The 20299-nt window shown below is 42.7% G+C and overlaps 1 protein-coding gene across 1 annotated transcript in view; it reads right to left on the bottom strand.

The window, feature by feature from the left end:
* Positions 1 to 20299, bottom strand: part of TCF3 (transcription factor 3) — a 2378933-nt gene that overhangs the window by 2140312 nt on the left and 218322 nt on the right. The gene's annotated exons all lie outside the window — the stretch shown is intronic.

Raw genomic sequence — 20299 nt, 5'->3', positions numbered from 1 at the left:
AGGGTGGCCTAATGGTTCAGGTGTTTGCTTTACAAACACAAGGTGCAGGGTTTGAGTCTTACAAGGGATGACTGGCTAGGCTTAAAATGGCTCGCAAGGGTAGTTAGCCTAGTACTAAATCTATGAACCTATGAACACCTATTACACACAGAGCAGGAAATACAATACAAAACACCAGACCGCAAACTTAATTCTAAGACTTTAGAAACCAGACTAAAGACAATAACTAAACAAAATGATGGGAAAATACTTCTGTTAAACACAAACAGGTATTAAACTGAGAAAGGAAAATATCACAGGACAACCATATACACACAAATGTATAGTAAGTACTGTTGGCAAAGAATTTAACATTTAAAAAACACTAACAATTTGAAATCTGTGTTTTCCTTCAGATCATCCAAGTTAGAGATGAAACTCCCAAAACCATTTTGTTGGTTTCCTTTTTCATTCTTTTTTTTTTTTATAATTAAGAATTACATTGAGAAAGAGTAACATTTACTTGAAGACGGAAAATTGTATACTTTTAAGGAAAAATAGCCACGTTCAACAAACAGTTCAGACAGAAAAGCACCTTCAGAACGGGTAGTAATGGACAGTATAATTTTGGTACTGGCCCCAAATGAAGAAATATTGCCATTTGTCCTTGTGTTTTTTGGGGGTGGAAAATTATTGGGAGAATGTTGGAATGTAGATTTTTCTAGTACTGGCATTTTTAAACAGTATGGTCAAATTTTATTCTCTCTTAATCAGTGCAGTTTTTTTTGAAAAAGTATACAGTTATGTTTCTCTTGTTGCTTTACATTTTCTATACAAATATTTTTAATGCTTACTGTCTACTTATTTCCAATAAAAAGTTTAGTCAAAAAAAAAAAAAGAACAAAAAGCAATAAAAGCAGCTCCCAACAAAAACAAAAGAAGAGTGGGTATTTTGAGCAGGCAAAGCTCAATACCCTTCAGAATGAGAAACAAAAGCCACTAGCAATAAATTCCTATTAATCCTGAAGCTGTACAAAACTGAAACATTAAATATTAGGATTAAACATCTTAATATAACCAACATTTAAACCAGACACTGATAATAGTAAAGAAGATGTACAGAAGCAGAGCCAGGGAGCTCACACTAAAGGCTCATCGGTATAACGCAAACAAAAGTTTGCAATCAAAGTGGAAAGGGATTATGATGAAATGGGAGGGGGTTACAGGTCCTTAAGAGAACTATCTCCATCAACATACAGAATATTCTATTCAGAAAGTAGCAAAAATTACTCTATAAAAGTGCTTCACCCAAAGGGATGACATGTATGGGTAAAGAAAAAAATAGGCAAGATGGAGCAGGAATTTAATCGATAAAATTAGCAAAGGGACAAATACAATGGGATGAGGCCAAGCAGAAGTTTGGATTCCACCATAGGAACTACCTTCCCTATCACAGACTGATGAAAAGTACAGACAAAGAGAAAGGAACCGTGGGATTGCTAAATGAAAGACCAACTGACTATAGAACAGAAGTTGCTGTTAAAAATGGACAAGTAGTAGGGCTTATAAAACACTGCATGACAATTGAGAATCAATCAGGAATTTAGAAGTGATTGGTGAGTGACAATGGCAAGCCAATACAGTAATGAACAATGTGAGAATATCTGTATGGCTCCCAAGAATGCAGCAAGGTCCAGAATACACAAGTGTTTTGCTTGGAAGTGTTTTCAGAAGTATTTTGTACCCAACTCAGACTTCAAATTTTTTTTCTCAAGCAGACTGCAAATACTGGAGGTTTGATGGTAGAGTGTGGTAACTGGGAATCTACATTTTTCGGGGGGGGGGGGGGGTGTAATGCACTGGCACATTCTACATATCCCACACACAGCATTTTGTCAGAAATACTGGGGGAAGCAAACCGGTTTAACTAAGAAAATTATGGTAATGAGCTGGGATACAGGATCTCAACTGCCTATACATATTAAGGCCTTACTGAGTTTAATGCTACTGACTGCCTAAAAAACAATTACTAAATGGAAACCAACAGCTAAACCACTTGTACAGAAAACAGTATAGGAGATGAAAGTACTAGAGGTGGGATGTTTAGAAAAGGGAAGGAGCAAATTATGTAGAAATAAACAGTATTTGGGAGAAACTGTGCAAGCCAAACAATGTTCAGGAGGAGTGATGTTTAAGGGATGACAGGAACAGAGTAATGTATCTAATAGTGGAGTGAATGACAAATGATATAAAGAAAATATATGTATAATGCATGAAAATAATGAAAAATATCACTATGGTTTGTTTCCTGTTAATCTACATGTACTCAAGTCACAGATTAAAATGTGAGAATTTCATAAACGTATTTATGAGGAAAAAAAAAAAAGAGCAAGGGTGAGCGAGAAGTAAAAAGCTCGAGTTCAAACAAATCTTTTTTGTCAACATATGCAGCTTCCTGCATAGTCTGTATGCCTCCTGCAATAAATTTCAGTGTTATACACCTTCAAAACTGCTGGCATGTTAAAAAAAAAAAAAATCTGACCAGCTAAGAGGCTATTCACTGATACACTAGAAAGAGTCCCAACCCAGTTAAGGTAATGCTGGGGAATTTTTTTATTTGCACTTTGACAGGTTAGTACCACTAGCTCAAAGTGGCATCTTATGAGGGGATTTCAGAGATGGCGTTCATACTAACTAAAGGAATTTGGCCAGGGCACCAGGTAAATTAATCCGCTACACATTTTGGTTAAGTGCCATGGAATCCTTTCTATCCCCCTGAACTACCATCAGCTCTGGCAGATGGGACCTCTGCTTAACATTTCACCTCAAGGATGGAAATACTCAGCATAACACATCCACTTTAACATTCATGTGTCAGTTTCATTTCAGGGGCAGAAAAATATACTGCTTAAGTCTGCAAGTCTAAGTTGATCTAAAAAGCAAATCAATGTTCTTTACTGGTTACACCTCTGAGCACCAAGACTGTAACCGATCCAAATTTTGACAAACATTTTCATGAGTCAGTAAGCATCTTCCTTCTATCCGGTGTCTGCAGATACACATAGAAGGCACATTCAAAGAGAAGTCGCTGCATTGTACTTTATTTTCTAAACTTCACTGCCAGACTACTTGAATGTTTTAAGTGAATTCCAATCTCTCCTGTTTACAACAATGCTAACTGCTACACAACTTTCATTTCAGTCCAGTTTAAAAACACACAGTCTGCAACCTGCCCTTTAAAAGGCCACATCTTTACCTTGTGGTCATTCCTGAACTACTTACTTAATCTAATTCAGGGATACAGGGAGCAAGGATTATTATTAACCCTGACTCAATGACATAAGGAATTACCTGTGATTAAAGCAACAATTCAGTACTTCAACACAGCACCTTAGCACAAGGTGGCGAAATACAGCTTTGTGAAGGTGCTCTAACACTAGCTCTTCAAAGCAAAAAAGATAGTATCAGTAAAATAATTCCACCCTTCTAATATTTTAAAATGTTCATATTTTGTTTTTTGCTCTGAAATTACCAAAATGTAGTCTACTGCCAAATAACTAATAAATCATGGGGGAGGCAACTCGAAACATTTTTTGGAGAAAGTAACAAGAAGACAGACTTTAAAAAATTTCTCACATAGTACTCAGTCAGAAATACTGGGGGAGCATATTGCTGTAAAGAAAAGTGGTGTAAAATCTTAACATAACCATAGATGTCCTTCGCTTCTATGTTGCAGTATTCTACATGTGGGTTTACCCTTATTCTTTCACGTACGTCCTGCCAGTACTTCAAAGTTTTAAAGTCCCTCAGAGTGCATCTAATGTGGCAGCAGGAACATGGGCCATAAAAGTGACCGTCTGTACGCACCAGCCCTGAGAACAGAAAGCCCCAGTCGGAGCCAGTCCTACGAGGCCATAGCCCGTCCAGTGCCATCCAGAGAAACAAATACAACCTGACAGGAGGGGAAGGAATACTGAAACATGGAAGAGAAGGATATCTATGGTTATGGTAAAATTTTACACAACTTTTCTATGTCCTTCTATTCCAATGTTGCAGTATTCTACATGTGGGTGAGTACCAACGCTCACTATGAATGGGATGGTGGTCTGGTAGAAGTTTCTAGGAATCCATGAAGGAAAGCCCTGGCAAACGCCACCCTAGCCCTAGAGATATGGTCCAGCTTGTAATGTTTGGTGAAGGTGTGCACTGAGGACCAAGCGGCAGCTTCCAGTATTGTACTGGTGTCTAGCTCTTTAAAGAAGGCACCTGAGGAGGCCATAGCTCTGGTGGAGTGGGCTTTAATATTGCCCTGCAGGGTTTTCCCATTTTATGTGCAACAAAAGGAGATGGCCCTGGATATCCAGGCTGAAATGGTCTGTTTGGTCACTGCTTTCCCCAGGGATCTGGGGTGGAAAGAGACAAACAGTTGGTCAGACTTTCTAATGGACTTGGTTTTATGGAGGTAAAACCTAAGCTGTCTGTGAACATCTATGGAATTAAGTGCTCTCTCACTGTCCCCCTGTGGGTTAGGGAAAAGGGTTGGTAGGTGAATGGCCTGGTTCAAGAATAGGTCATTGACCACCTTGGGCATGAAGGAGGGGTTAGTTCTGAGAGTAACTCTGTTAAAGTGGAAAACTAGGAATGGTGAGCTAACCATCAGAGCTTGCAGTTGTGAGACCCTCCTGGGTGAGGTTAGAGACACCAATAGAACAGTTTTCCATGTGCAACTTTTAGGGGAGCTTTGTTTACTGGCTCAAAGGAAACTAGGATGAGTTTCTCCAGGACACAGTTAAGATCCCAGGGAGGAGGGGACGGTTTCCTTGGGGGGGGGGGTCTTAAATTAAGTACCCTTTTGAGGAAGAGTTTTGAAGGTAGTCTGGATGCAAAGGATGGATACAAAGGGAAGCATGCAAAAATTGCAGAAAAGTGTGCTTTTCATGGAGGTGTAGGCCAAACCTGTCTACAGTCGTTCACACAAGACAGGATTACAGGAATGTTGCTTGTCAGCTGGTCCAACTGTCTTTTGTGGCACCATATGGAAAACCTTTTCCACTTAGATAAGATTTTCTTGTGTTGGGTTTCCTGGCTTCCTACAGGACAGGAGCACATCCTCATTGTACAGGTGTCTGAAGGGGATCAGAATCCTATCAGTCATAGGGTGGGATGTAGAGACAGCCACTGTGGATGCATCGAAGATCCCTTGTGTGGATGCATCGAAGATCCCTTGTGCTGTGTGATCAGGTACACTGAGGGGGGGGGGGGGGGGAGTAACTTGTGGTGACTGCCCTTGGACAAATGGAGGAAAAGGGGGAACCAGTGCTGTCTTGACCAGTAGGGAGTCACCAGCAAGATTTTCGGTTTGTCCTGCTGTATTTTCTGCAGCACCTTTTGAATCAGAGGGAAGGGGGTAAGTCGTACAGAAATTTCCCCTTTCAAGGAATTGAGAAAGCATCTGTTGTCAGTGCCTTAGGGTCTGGTTTCCTGGTGCAAAAGCCAGGTAGTTGTGTGTTGGTGGAGGAGGCAAATGGGTCTATTTGAGGTGTACCCCACCTGTGAACCAGATCCTGGAAGACCTCTCTGAGAAGCAACCATTTGTGGTTGTTTGTGATGGCTCTGCTGAGATAGTCTGCCTGGATGTTGTGGAGGGAGGGGATGTAAACTACCTGGAAGGTAATCCCCTGTGAGGAGGCTAGCTCCCATACAAGGAGAGCTAGTCTGCAAAGGAGGTAGGACTTGGTCCCTCCCTGTTTGTTGAGATATCACAGGACAGTGGTATTGTCAGTGAAAATCTTTAGTGGGCCTGGATGGAGGTAAGGTAGGGATGCTTGCAGAGCTAGGAGGATAGCCCTCATCTCTCTGACATTGATGTGCTCCAGTGAGTATGAGATTGGCCACACGCACCTTGCATGTCTTTGGTCCAATGTGGCTCTCCAATCCAGATCTGAAACGTCTGAATGCATGACCTGCGTACAGGGGGTGGTGGTTGGAGAGGCAGTCTTGGGAGTCTCTGATACTGTCTGGCTGTCAATTCTGATGCTTGCAGGACGCAGCGCAGGTGGTCTGTGAAGGAAACTAAGTTGTCTGGTGGCAGGACGGCCTTCATGAGGTCTGTTCTACTCCTGCACCCCAGGAAGAATGTCCCGAGTGGGCGCCAGGTGAGATTTTTGGTAATTTATCTGAAATCCTTAAGACTGCAATAGGGTCAGAAGAAACTGAGTATGAAGAGTTAAGGTCTTCTGATTGTCTGCTTGAATTAGCAGGTCGTCCAAGTAGGAGAAAATTTGGACTCCCTGTATCCTGCAGTCAGTGACGACTGGAGCCAGACATTTTGTGAAGACCCTGGCTACAGTAGAAAGCCCAAACGGCAAGGCAGAAAATTGAAAGCAGGATAAGCTCACTAAAAATCTCAGGAATTTCCTGAATGTGGGCTTTATTAAGACATCCAAATAAACATCCTTTATGTCTAGGGTTGCCAAGAACCCTTGGAGCAGGAGCAGGGGGATGACTTGGGAAGCGTGAGCATTCTGAAGGTGGGGACCTTTAGGAAAGGGTTGATAAGCAAGAGATCTAGTATAGGACTCCAAGGTCCTTCCCCTCCTTGGTACCAGAAAAATCCTCGAGTAAAAACCTCTTCCTTTTCCTTGCAGATGCACTGGTTCTATGGTGCCTTGAGTCAGCAGTGCCAGCAATACAGGCTGCAGCAGGTGGAGCTAACTGGTGGGTGGCTAAGGAATGCCTTTTCGTACAGGAGTGGAGATCCTGGACATGAAGTATCCATTATGAATGATGGAAAGGACCCATTTCTTTGAGGTGATGTGGGACCACACAGGAAGACAGTGACAGAGGCAGGCAGACAGGGGTACAGAGGTGGGGGGGGTGTAAGACTGGTAGTTAGACACTACCTGCCCTGTCTTGAAAGGGAGGCCTCTGGCTGGGGGGCTGGAGAAGCTCTAGCTGGAGGGGGCTGCTTTCTAGGTCGTCTCCTGGTCCTAGTGGGAGCCATAGGTTGAGACTGCTTTCTTATGAACTGTAGAGACTTGACGAGATCAGCTACCTTAGAGCCAAATAAGGCGGAGTTATCTAAGGGGGCATCAGTCAGTTTAGTCCTGAAATCATCAGAGAGAGGCTGAAGGTGTAGCCAAGAATATCTCACGGCAGAAGCTAATGTAGCTGACCTAGCTGAGGCTTCAGCTGCATCATAACTACACCTTATGGAGTGTCTGTTTACCTGAGAGGTAAGAGCTACTAGGGAGGACAGGGAGGGTTTGGCTGCACAATTTGGGAAATTGGCCAAGTCCCTGGAGGCTTTTTCCAGCAGGGTTAAGGAATACTTGGCTACGTGAGTTTGTTTGTTGGTGGCTCTGAAGGCCAGAGTGGCAGAAGTGTAAATCTTCTTGCCAAGACACTCCACTGACTTGCTGTCCTTGTCAGTTGGGAGAACAGTAGTAGTGGGTAACAGTTTGGTAGCCCTATCAGTGGAGATGGAGATAATTGCAGGGTCAGCTGGAGAGCACTATCAGAAACTTATCTGTTTCTGGAACTTTGTATAGTCTATCAGCCCAGTGTGGGGCTGGAGGCTGTGAGTCAGGGTAGAGGGATGCTGCAGAAAAGGAGGCACAGCTGAAGGGCTGGGAGTGTCCATCTGCATGAGGTCGTAGAATCTTTTCTGTACTTCAGCCATGACAGTGGATTCCCACTCAAGGTGGTCTTTCATTTTACTAATAGTCTCTCTGAAGGTTAAATCAACTGCTGGGAAGTCAGGGTCAATGGACTCTTCTTCAGGGGGGCCATAGCCCAGTGGAGAGGAGATCTGAGAGGTGTAGGAGAGAGAGTTCTCTGAGGAGGAGTCTGAAAGTTCCCCTTCGTCTCTCTTGGCAGTGTCTGAGGTCACAGGCCTATGGCTCAGGATTGGAGGGACAATGGTAGGACTTGCTACTGAAGTTGGACTTAAGGCCATAAAAACGTTGAAGAGACTCTGGCTGAAGGCTTTCCAATCGGGCGTGCTTTCAGATGGTGGAGAAAGATGTTTTATCTTTTGTTTTTTTCTTTAGAGGCCGAGCTGCTGTCCGGGTAGAAGGCCTTGGGTCAGAGGGGTGGATGGGATCAGTGGAATCCGATGGGCCCACTGAGAAATCTGGATCCCCCCGGTATCTGGAGCAGACTCCTGTAGTGCCTTTACAGACGTGCCATCCACTCAAGAATGTGAGACTTCCTCGTAGGTACCCACTTTATACGGCGGAAGCAGATTTCTTTGCCAGCCTGATGTCGGCCACAGGCTGAGGTACGGTCAACAGAGGCGCAGTGGAAGAGGTAGGCCGCATGGAACTGGGCCTCTTTGGCAGTTCTACTCGGGCGTCAGAAGTGCCTTCCATCCCTAACGCAAGCTGCTTTAACCGCTGGTTCTCAAGATAAAGGCTTAGAGCCTGCAAATAGGCGACAAAGGGTCTTAGGGACGAATGTTTGACAAATAGGGCAAGACTCGTGGTTGTGTTCTTTGCACAGACAAAAAAAAGCACTGATCGTGACTGTTCTTGTGGTAAATCTGCCGGCCACACTTAAACTTGCCCCTTCCGGAAGACATAAACTACATTTAAAATAAAGGACTGAAAGGTTCCCAATGGGGTACTTATCTGATTTTTTCAAAACAGAATCTGCGGGTAGCAGGAACACCTGGCGTATGACTGGAGGCTGAAATGTTATAAGGGCTGGTGCATACAGATGTTACTTTCATGGCCCACATTCCTGCTACCACGTCAAGACACCCAACGCACACTGTGGGACTGAAAAACTTTGGAATACTGGCCGGACGTACTTGAAAAGATGAAAGGTAAACCCACGTATAGAATACTGCAACACTGGAATAGAAGGACATTGAAGGATTCTTCTGAGCTAGGACATAGGATTTGAATTGCCTAGACACAAGGTTAAATGGTATTGACTGCCAATGAAGCAATAAATAGCAAATGGAAAACAAAATCTAAACCAATTGTAATTTAAGTACCGAAAATTGTAAAGGAGATGTACTGTAAAAATTTTTTTTTACTATAGGTTCATAGGTTCATACTAGGCTATCTGCCCAAGGGCATTTATAAGCCTAGCCCATAGTTATGTGGCTTTCACCAGCCCTTTAGTTTGAATAAAAACTATGCCTATCATTTTTCTGTGCCTCTGTCAAGCAGTGACACTGAAGTAATCCCTGGGGTATATCTGCGATCTCCCATCCATTGGTCAAGATTCCTCTTGAACAAGGCCAGCGAGGTGCTCTGCCTCACATGTACCGGGATTTTGTTCCACAGCATAGGGAGTCTCTGGGTGATGAATCTGTCCCTCCAGCACGTTCTATTTATAACCGTGTCAAGGTTTAAGTCTCCCGCCCTTGTGGTTCTGAGGGATCTAGATTTTTGAGGTGAAGCATATTCATCAAATCTGGGTTTGACATGGCCTTATATGTCAGGCACAGGTCACCTCTGAGCAAGCGGTATGAGACTGAATAAAGCTGGAGTTCTTTCAGTCGGGCAGCATAAGACATATTTTTGAGACCCTTTATCCTTTTGGTGAGGAACTTTTGGGGCCTTTCAAGCTGCATCAGGTGTCTGGTCAGATACATTCGAACGGGCATTGTACTCAATCATAGGTCTAATGAGTGATGAGTACAGGGGACGATGACCTCCCTTGATCTAGATGTGAATCCCTTCATGATCAGGTGGGCGATATAGAAGGTTTTCCTAACTACTTTAGCAACATGAGTGTCAAACGAAGACTACTGTCAACTTGGGTCCCCAGATCCCTGATGACTTTTTCTGTGCTCAGTGGATTGTCACCTATATGGTAGCTAGGGGTAACCTTGTTTTTCCCGAAGGGTATGACTATGCATTTTTGGCGTTTAACTTCAGGCCATGGCTCTGGCACCAGTTATCCATTTCTGTGAGGCCCTTCTGGAGGATATCTGTGTCAGATGTGTTTTCGACTATGGCCCAGTTTGCAGTCATCTGCAAACTTTGTCAGCCATAACCCTCCTGTGTTTGCTTGTACTTCAGAAAAGTAGATGCCGAACAAGAGTGGACCCAGGACTGAGCCCTGTGGGACACCACTTGTGACAGGCTTTGAGTCTGACATGGCTCCAGCAACTCTGACCCTGTGGGTTCTGTCGCTTAGCCAGTTAGCAACCCATCTTGTGATGTATGGGTTTACATTCAAGCTGATGAGTTTTTCGATGATACCTGAGTGGGGTATTGTGTCGAAGGCCTTTGCCAGGTCGAGGTAGGCTGTACGGACTGCCTTTCCCTCATCAATGGCCTTGGTGACTGTCTCGAAAAAGTCAACCAAGTTTAAGAGGCAGGATCTGCCTTTGACAAAGCCAAACTGGGTTGGATCCAAAGTCTGCAAGTTCCCTATGTCTTTATTTATGAGTTCCATTATGATCCTCTCCATGGCTTTGCAGATAAGGCTTGTCAAGCTAATGGGGCGGTAATTTCCAGGGTCTGTGGAGGCACCGCCCTTATGAAGTGGGACCACAGTCGCGTCGCCACTCCTTGGGCACGTATCCTGAGGTGAGGCTAAGATTAAACAGCTGTCCTAACTGTGGGTTTAATTCCTCGTTGAGTTCATGAAGCACACAGCCGGGGACACCATCCGGTCCCATGGATGCTGTGTTTTTGCCTTAGTGAGGGCAGTTCTCACCTGGGCGTTGGAGATGTTTGGGGGCTACAATCCTCTGGAATAGATATCTCTCCTTTTGGGGGAGAAGTTTGCACTGAACCTGTCAGCCAGTATGTTAGCAATGTGTGTAGGTTCAGTAATTTTCACATCATTTTGAACTAATTCTGAGCATATCTGGGAGTTTCCTCCTAGGTTTCTAACATAGCTAAAGAAGGCCTTATGATTGTCTTTAGAGTCCTTGGCGATTTTTCTCTCAAAATTTGCCTTGGATGATTTTATGAGAGCTCTTAGTTTTTACTTATAATGATCAAAGGTGTCTTACCTTTCAAGGATTTTGCTCTATCTTGTAGTAGCTTCCTCCTTTTGTTGTAGAGCTTGTTTATGGCTGGGGTCCACCAGACTGGACGCTTGCCTTTGGTACAGAGAGTCTTAGTTTTGTTTGGGATTGCCTGATCCATGCAGTCCTGTAGGTGCTGGTAGAAGGCATTTGTAAGTGATTCAGCGGTTTGAGTAATGTTTACCACTGGCTCAGGGGCCTTAAAGGAGACCACACTAGTTTTTAGAAGTGTGAAATCGGCTTTTGAGAAGTTTTTCACTGTGGTCTTTTGTTTCAGGTGGGGCGGGATGAGGACCTCCAGCGAGATTAGTTTATGATCTGATCTCACCAGTGAGGGGTATACTTCGGTGTTGAACATTTTGATCCCATGTTCGTGATGATGAGATCAAGTATGTTTTCACCTCTTGTGGGGATGGTGACTAGTTGTTCCATGGCATTTGAGTTTATGAACTCCAGGAATCTTTGGGTTAGAGTGTTCGGGCTTGAGTAGTGTTCCCAGTCTATATTAGGGTAGTTGAAGTCACCTAGTATGATGGTGTTTGGAGATACATTTATCCTCCAATGTTTTCAGGAAGGCCATGTGAGGTTCCTGAGTTTGAGAGGGTGGCCTGTAACATGCTACAAATTGCAGAGCAGTCTTGCCTATGGTTAATTGCACCTGGATGGTCTCCGATGCATCGTGCATTGCCACCAACCTTGAGGTGTGGGTGTCCTTTATGAATATGGACACCCCCTCCTTTCTTGGTGTTGCCGGATTTTGGGGCGGGCATTATGATATGAGGTGAAACCTGTTAGTGCTGGGGTGCTCTCAGGAGCCTTGAACCAGGTTTCTGTCACAGCACAGACATCGATGTTCTCCATATTGAGAAGGGCCTCGAGTCGTGCATCCTGAGATTGAGACTTCTGGCATTGAGCAGCATTACCCTTAGTTTTTTCCTTTTGGTGTTCTAGGGTGGTAGGTTTAGAATTTGAGCCTTGCCTAAAAAGGCACTATGGGGTGGCAAGAGCCTTTGCCAATATCCGGAAGCCCAGGGGTGACAGGTGCAAGCCGTCCCTTGAGCAGCGTGGCTTGTCCAGCATGTCATCCCAGGCAGACAGACATTGATCCCCTTTGAATGACACCAGAATTTAAGCCAATTATTAAAGCTGATCATCTTATCACTGTATTGTGGCATCATTCTAGGTGAAGGTAGGATACTGCTCAAGGTCAGGGTCATACCTGCCTGGGCTACATAATCAGAGAGCTCCTCGACGTCCCTTTTCATGTAGTCCAAGGAGGTACGTCTCAGGTCGTTGACACCAGCGTGGACAATGACTGAGTCGTACTTGTACCTGCTGTTGAGAGACCTGAGTGCTTGCGTTATGTGGCGGATTCTAGCGCCCGACAGGCAGCTTACTGTGACCTTCTCCTTACTCAGTCTGGTGAGCGGGACGTCAGTGTGTCTGACTATGGAATCACCAATGACAAGTGTGTCTGGCATTTTGTTTGGCCTTAAGGGCTGTGACTGTTTGACACACTGACTGTGTGGTCTATGTGTTGCATGTGTTGGGTCGTGAGGTGGTAGTTGTTTGGGTGTCTGCTTTGGTGGCCTCTGCTGTTTTGGTAAATTTTTGTCCAGAGCCTCCGAGTATGTCTTTGTGTGAGTATGTGTATGATTTGAAGTTGTGATGGTACCATGTGTGACTGGGTATGTATTGTGTGTGGTTGCCTTCTCCTCCTGTCTGGTCTTGCCAGTCCTATGTTGAGACAGCTCAGCCTCCAGTTTGGCCGTATAGTTGCATCTCTCGCATGTATTTGTGTTTTGTGGGAGAAGGAGAGGATTGTCTGTGTACATGAGGCAATTGTAACATTGCCTCAATATTCCCAGGTTCACCAGTTGAGCTGGAGAGGACACTAGCAACTGATCCCTCGACATACTAGAAGTAGTAGATAAAGAACTTTCAAAGGACTCGGAAGTGGGTTTTGGGCTGGTGGGGTACTATCTATAATAAGAGTGCTTTATCAAGGTGCAAGTACTGTAGGAGTAAGTGCTAGGCTTTACAGATAGAGAATAGTCTACTTGGGAATCAAGTAGAGATGAACTTTTCAGTTATAGGATATGCTGGTTAGATCAGCAGTACAGTTTAGCGTGTTTTATAGCAGGGGGGCTGAAGGGAGCTAGGAATTGGCCCAAAAACGACCAATGGACTACTAGTTTCTGGCTGAAACTTCACCAAATCGGACAAAAAGGCCGCTCAGTGCTTCCCACTCCCACTGGTAAGCAAAGAAACTTCCCTCCTTCCTAATAAGGCAATGGATCAGTAGCAGGAACTAAAAACAAAGCCCAGGGATCAGCAACTCTGAAACTGGACTACTCTAGTTCAGTAAAGTGGGAAAACAAGAGATTTTTGTTTTATTACAGAGATAAGGAAAAAACAGACAGTAAATGCTATAAATGCTGTAAATCGGCTAGCGCACTTTAGTGTGTAGCCTACAGAAACAATTTGCAACAATTAGTAACTTAAAGTGCAATAAACAGTGTAAAATGCAGAAATCACTTAAAGTAGCAGTAAAAAAGGCGAAATGCAGTCGCTAGCTTAATAACAGTGGGAAAGCCACAAAAAATACTTATATCTGGTAGAAAGTCACTCTTTTAGCTCTCTGCTGCTTGGATCACTCTGCAGGCCACCACGAGGATCTGTGCAGAGTTGGTACAAGCTGGAAAACACGTGTTTAGCGTTTCTTCTACTGAAATACCCATAGCTATGTCACAGTCTAAAACAGGATTTGATAAGTTTTTCCATTTTGTGCATTTTTAAAGCATGGCCAAAGTAAACATTCCTGTTAAAAACTCTAGCTATGAAAAGCCACTTAAGAATCCACACCAGAGCAACCCATTAAAGACGGAAAAAGTCACTAAGAGAAACTGCTCTGGGGCACTCATGAAAAGGTACCCTTCTGTCCACTGAACACAAACGTCAAGACACCAACAGTATGAATTCAAATATATTTTAAGTGAACAATTTAAATAATGCAAACTATTTCATACAATGTACACAAAAATGGAAAAAAATAAAGCAATACTAAATGTGGCACAAGTTTTAAAGACACACACTAAACTATCATCTTAACTTTATTTATGAGACTAGACTTGTGATCACATTTCAGAATGCAACATGTTTTCATTTTCTAACTTTTCCACCGTTTTTATATGGCTTTTTGTACAAAAAAACAAACTTTTGAAAAGCTGTTTGCGCATGAAACACAAAGCTTACTACTTCCTGGATTAATATCACCAACTTTCTTATTTTGATGTCACCAATCCAAATGCTGGGAAAATGCAGATGGCTGTGTAGCTTGCAGTTAAGCAAGTAGACTGTGATAACAGAACCTCACAACCTCAGATGCCGACTGCAATCAAATAAATGAAAACAAACATCCACATGGTAGGTTGCATAACAAAGAGATACTCTTCCTCACTTTGCTATTTTCAGATGAAAAATAGCAGTTCAGGGAACTACAGACATTAGCTAGAGTCATGTTAGCCTTACACTTCCCAGTCAAAGCCATGTAGCTACATTACACAGATCATAGATGTACCTTGCTCAAACATCCAGAAGAGACACCAGGGATTGTCATGGACAGTCCAAGTGATTTTTAAATGCAATATTATACAGAAACAAATATCCAAAAGTGAGGGGTAACAGAGGATGCCAATGGAGCACCTAGTCTTTGAAGTATTTTTGATTTTAACTGAAAGCCACTGCATGTTACAGTCATCTTGCATACTCACTCCTCCCTTCAACTGCATCCTTCACTAATTCACACTTGGGTCCATTCTCGCTGTCCTCCCGTGTACCTTTTTCTATTCCCTGCTGCTTATGTACGTCTAGCCAACCTTTACTGCTTTTTCCTGCAACGAGTTATCCTCATCACCATAATTATTTCTAGATGACTTTAAATATTGTCAACATGGGAAGTGAGTCTTGTAGATAGTCATTCAGATTTATAGGTTCATAGGTGTTTAAGTGCCTTTTTAAGCCTAGCTATGCATCCCAAACCTCTGTCAAGTTCCGATACCCTCGTTAAGTGTAAGTATGGTCCTGGGAGATGAACCATTTACAGGTTATCTGTTTGCATTAGAGAGGCAGGTGCCAAATCAGGGCTGAATTTCCGTTTTCCCATTCAATTGTCGCAGTTGCACTTGAATTGTGTTAGGGAGGAGCTCTGCTTCACATGGATGGGGAGTCTGTTCCATAGACAGGGTACTCTCTGGGATAACATAGCTCTCTCTCCAGCAGGTCCTATTTATATCACAAGCAAGATTTAAGTCTTTAGAACAGGTAATTCTGGTAGTGTTTGTTTTGTGGATATGCAGGAGGTCCACCAGAGTGGGGTCTGGCAATTATAACATTATCCTTGGCTTTGGGGGATCCTTTCTTTTTGGAACCTCTCTGTCTTTGCTTTGTTTGCCTGTTTTGTTTCTTGACAAAGTTAGCAGAGGTAGCATTAAACCCTTGACAAACCTGGAGGAAGGAAGACTGAAAAATCTGAGAAATTCCCTGAATTAGCTCACCTCTTGTCACACGTTTTAAGGACCTCTGGAGCTGATGGTTCAAAATCTAAATCCCTCTCTAAGGGAGAAACGTTTGGAGAATACAACTACATAAACCTCCTCATAATAATTCCAGGGGCAGCAGTCATGGAAGTAGCATCATCAGAATCATAAGCACATTTTAAACAAAGAAGCAATCGTGTTACAAAAAGATATTTTCTAAGAAGGACAAAATAAAAGTTAAATACTCACCATAAATATGCATCTGTGTTCACCCTTCCTCAACCGATGGGGCTCCGATGTGACCTCAGATCTGCCTTCAGTCACTTCATTTGATTTTGGATCCGTAGGGTAAGCCCTCCCCTTACCCATAATCTCTTCTCCTGAAGTACCTCAAATATAGTCTGTCCTCTAGTCACCCTACTGATTTACACCAAAACGTATGCCCAACAGTTAGCATATTCTAAATTAATTTGTACTTCAAACTAGAGCAGAATGAAGACAACTGGAGCTCGCTCAGTAAGGCTGGCAGGAATTACTCAGACATATATACTAGAAGTCCAAACAAAAGGAACTTGTAAAGGAGAAGGTGGAGTGTGGGAGGTTGAAGAAAGAGGAAACAGACCACAGAGATGCATAGTTATGGTGAGTACACAACTTTTATACATGGTGTCTTTTTCGTCCATTCCCCAATTGATGGGAGAGAATCCCCAGCTAGAGTAACCCTGGGTGGTCCTCAAGGAAGGATATTCCAGAGTACAGTGAAACCAAATGTTGTCCTATACCTAGATAAGATATCCAATTTGTAATGAGATATAAAAGTATGAGCAATGTACAATGCAGAAGTTGTACAAACGTCATATACGGAAGTTCTGGACCAAAAAGCAGATGATGTGGCCATGTATCAACCCTTTATTCTTACAAACAAAGGAAACGCAATCAGTGAACCACCTTGCTCAATTTAGCATTGGAAAGAGCGAGAAAATTGGTCTGATTTTCTGAAAACTTTAATTCTATGAAGATAGAATTTAAGTTGTCTATGAACATCCAACAGGTGCAGCATGTATTCTTCAATGCTGGAAAATCTTGGAAAGAAAACAGGTAGACTGATGGACTGGTTGACAGCCGCTTATGGTATCATCTTTGGTAGGAAAGAAGGGTTAATCCAAAGGGACACCTTATCCTTCTGAAAAATCAGATGCGGTGGGTGGAAAGAGGGCCTGGAGTTCTGATACTTCTCTAGTTGATGTAACAGCAACCAAAAAAAATAAATTCAAATGACAAGAACTTAAAGTCCACTGTAGATGAAGGCTCAAACAGAAAGCGTGAAGTACTGTTATATCCCAAAGAGTAGTGGGGTCCTTAACAGGTTGAAGTAATAAGGTACGTTTAAGAAATCCTTACATAATCTCAGAGAAACCAAAGAAAGCTTTTCACTTAAGTGAAAATTAGAAACAGCAGTAAGATGGACCTATACTGTAAAGTAACTTGTTCCATTACTGAAAATGAAGTAAGGAAGTCAAGAACAGCTGGGATAGGTACTGAAAAAGAATCCAATAGTCTCTGGATAGTCCAAATGTTAAAACTTTTCCATTTGCTCTTATAAATCTTCCTAGAAGAATCCTTCTGGGACGATGTAAGGATATGACAAAACAGAGGAAGAAAGCCTTGAGTGCAAAGCCATCAATGGAAGTAGATAAACTATGGGGTCAATGTGGGGGTTCCAATATCTGTCTAAGGTAGCCCAGATGGGTGAGATAGAAGACCCTGACATGGATTCAACACCCAGGTAGAGTGAACCAGGTGACAGCAACGGAAGGAAAACCACACTTTTAAAGGGCAGAAATGTGCAATGAGGATTAAGTTGTTCTTCCACTGAAATGCTTTCAGAAGAAACTTGAGAATGAGAGGGGTGGGGGCAACTGTGAATCAGAGTGTCTCTCGGTGACTCCCCCTCTGGAAGGAAAAGGCCAAAGTACCTGCTGCATTTGGAATTGAGGGAAGAAGCAAAGAGGATGCAGCACAGTTGGCCCCTTTGGTAAAGACTTATTTCTGCCACTAATGGATTGAGAGACCACTCGTGAGGAAGTAAGATGGTTCTGTTCAGTTTGACTGCCAGCAAGTTGCACTTCCGGATGCATTCTACTGTCAATGCATATTCCAGAGAAGAGATCGCTCACGGACACATCCTCACCGTCTCTCAACATAGGGGGTAGGACTACGTTCCTCTCTTCTGATGTACCAGACCACCGGCATATTGTCAGAACAGAAACCATCCCCACAGAGAGAACATCTACGAATGCCTGTAATACCAATAAGACTGCTCTCATTTCTAGGACACTGATGTAAAGACTGACAGCCAGTTGAGACCACGATTTGGACCACCCTTCCCAAGAAATGCCTCTCCCAACCCCAACCGTAGTTGGGAGGCATCCGTAGTCACTGGGACCTTGGGCACAGGAGGAATACAAGAGCCACCCTGAGAGATTTCTTCTGCGTGAATCCACTAGGCTGTGTTGTCTGCAAATATTTGTAACTCAAATAGGTGCAGAGTGATATCCGACTTGACCAGTGTACTGCAAAGGTTCACTGCAGCACCCTCATGTAAAACCTTGCTAAAGGTACCAGAACTATTGAAGTTGCCATTGATCTGAGAAGCTGCAAGATTAGCTTGGCTGGAGGGAAAGAGAGAGAGAATGAGTGATGCTTGTCCTTCAGATCGCTTAACCTTGTCTGTGGTAAGCAAGGAAAAGGCAAGGTATCCTCTTTCCAAGCCCCAGGATTTGGGACTCTGGAAAAGGATAGAGAAAGTTGCCTGTTTAGTGTGGAGCAAAAAGATCTACCCAAAGAATACCACACCAGTGGAAAATGTACAGAAACACATCTCTGTGAAGCATCCATTCTTATGCTTTTGTGCTGGACCTGTTCAGAGTATGCCATTAGACCATGCTCTGAGGGAATGTAAGCTAACTGAAGAGTCACTTAATACTTGAGAGTTATATCCCGGACCTGAAGTGCTAGTTTGCAAAGAAGATAGGACCTTGTACTCCCTTGTTTGTTGACATACCACATCACTGTGGTACTGTCTGTAAAAACTTTGAGGGACCCAGGATGAAAGGGGGAGTGAAAAGCCTGACGGGCCAGAAGCAGAGCCCTCATGTCCTTCATATGGATGTTATCCGACTTCTGACAGAGGCCAGAGACCCTGAACCTTGATGGGAGGTGAAGGAGGTCCTCCCATCCCCTGTCTGAGGCATTTCTAAACAGCTGTCATTTTGGTTACTGACATGGCAAGAACACTGGTGAAAATTTGTCTTGGTATAAAAAAGGAGCTATAACTTAAATTAAATGTGGATGATAGTGTGCATGGATGCTCATATTGTGGTCATTGTGTTTATCGTAAAGAGGTGTCTAAGACTAAATCATTTACATCTATTAATACATCTAAAATTCATACTATTAGACAATTAAATTATACGTACTTCTGAATGGGTCTATATCGCAGTATGCCAATGCTGGACTTTTTATACTGTGCAAATGTCTAGACCTTGGAAATAGTACTAAATGACATGAAATGCAAGCATGACAAATGCTTTATTTAAACTTGTTAGAACATGTTGCTGCACATTTTGTCTTTATAGGAAATAATTCTGTTAAGGGTGGTTTATCTTTTGAATCTAAACGAACTTTTGGACACGAGAGAAAAATGTGGATTATAAATCATGGAGCTGTTTATAAACCTGGACTAAACAAGTATTTTTAGATATTTAAATTATTAATATATTAATTTATAATTAAAGTTTTAATGACAGTCATTTGATGAAGGTTATTTAGGCCTAGGTTCACGATGACTTGATAGTTACACAATTTAAAGTGGTTGCATGGATATATTTTATTGTTTAAATTATTTGTTTGTATATAAAAGGTGATGTCTCTTGAACTTCACTTGTACTTAATGTCAAGGGTTTGACTGCACTGGTGATACCAATGGGTGAAACTGGTCTGCTGTTCTGAATGCCATGTTGCCTTTCTTTAAGGCTTTAGTTATTGAATAGTTTGAAATAATTTTCGAGTGCTGGTTACTTTTTGGATTTTATGTACATACATACAGATTATATATATATATATATATATATATATATATATATATATATATATATATATATGGACTGGACACTCTAAATTGGCCCTAGGCGTGAGTGAGTGCGTGTGCCTTCTGTGGAAGGTTGGGCGGCGGGCTGGCAACTCTACACCATAAAACTCCACTGCCAATCATGAGCGGACAGGTGATCCGCTGTGGCGACCCCTAACCGGCAAAAGCCGGAAGAGCAGGATATGTACACACATACGTATACACACACATTTATACACACACACCTCATTTATAGACACATACATTTAAAAAAATAAATAAATATATATATATATATATATATATATATACACACACACACACACACACACACACACACACACACACACACAAGTACATAAGCAGCACCCCCCCCCCCAAAAAAAAAACCTTTAAAATTGCTTTTTATACATAAAACTGGTAAAGCTTTCCCGACCACACTTCTGTAGCTATGTGTGTTTCTTGAAGGATATTGCCTATGTTCATAACAGAAAAGCAATGCCAAAATCATAACCACTGCAAAATGAATGCAGCAGAGACTGTTAACTTGTTGCTTAAGCAGTAGGTTAAGTAGCAGAAGCACAATGTCAAACCTCCCTCCACTGTTCACAAACTGCAAAATAAATACGCACCCTAAAGAAGGAACCCAAAAGTTTG

The sequence above is a fragment of the Protopterus annectens genome, chromosome 13.part0, assembly GCF_019279795.1.
Source record: "Protopterus annectens isolate FY-2018-M chromosome 13.part0, PAN1.0, whole genome shotgun sequence".
Lineage (NCBI taxonomy): Eukaryota > Metazoa > Chordata > Ceratodontiformes > Protopteridae > Protopterus > Protopterus annectens.
The sequence above is the reverse complement of the archived record's forward strand: the minus strand, read 5'-3'. Positions and strand labels throughout refer to the sequence as shown.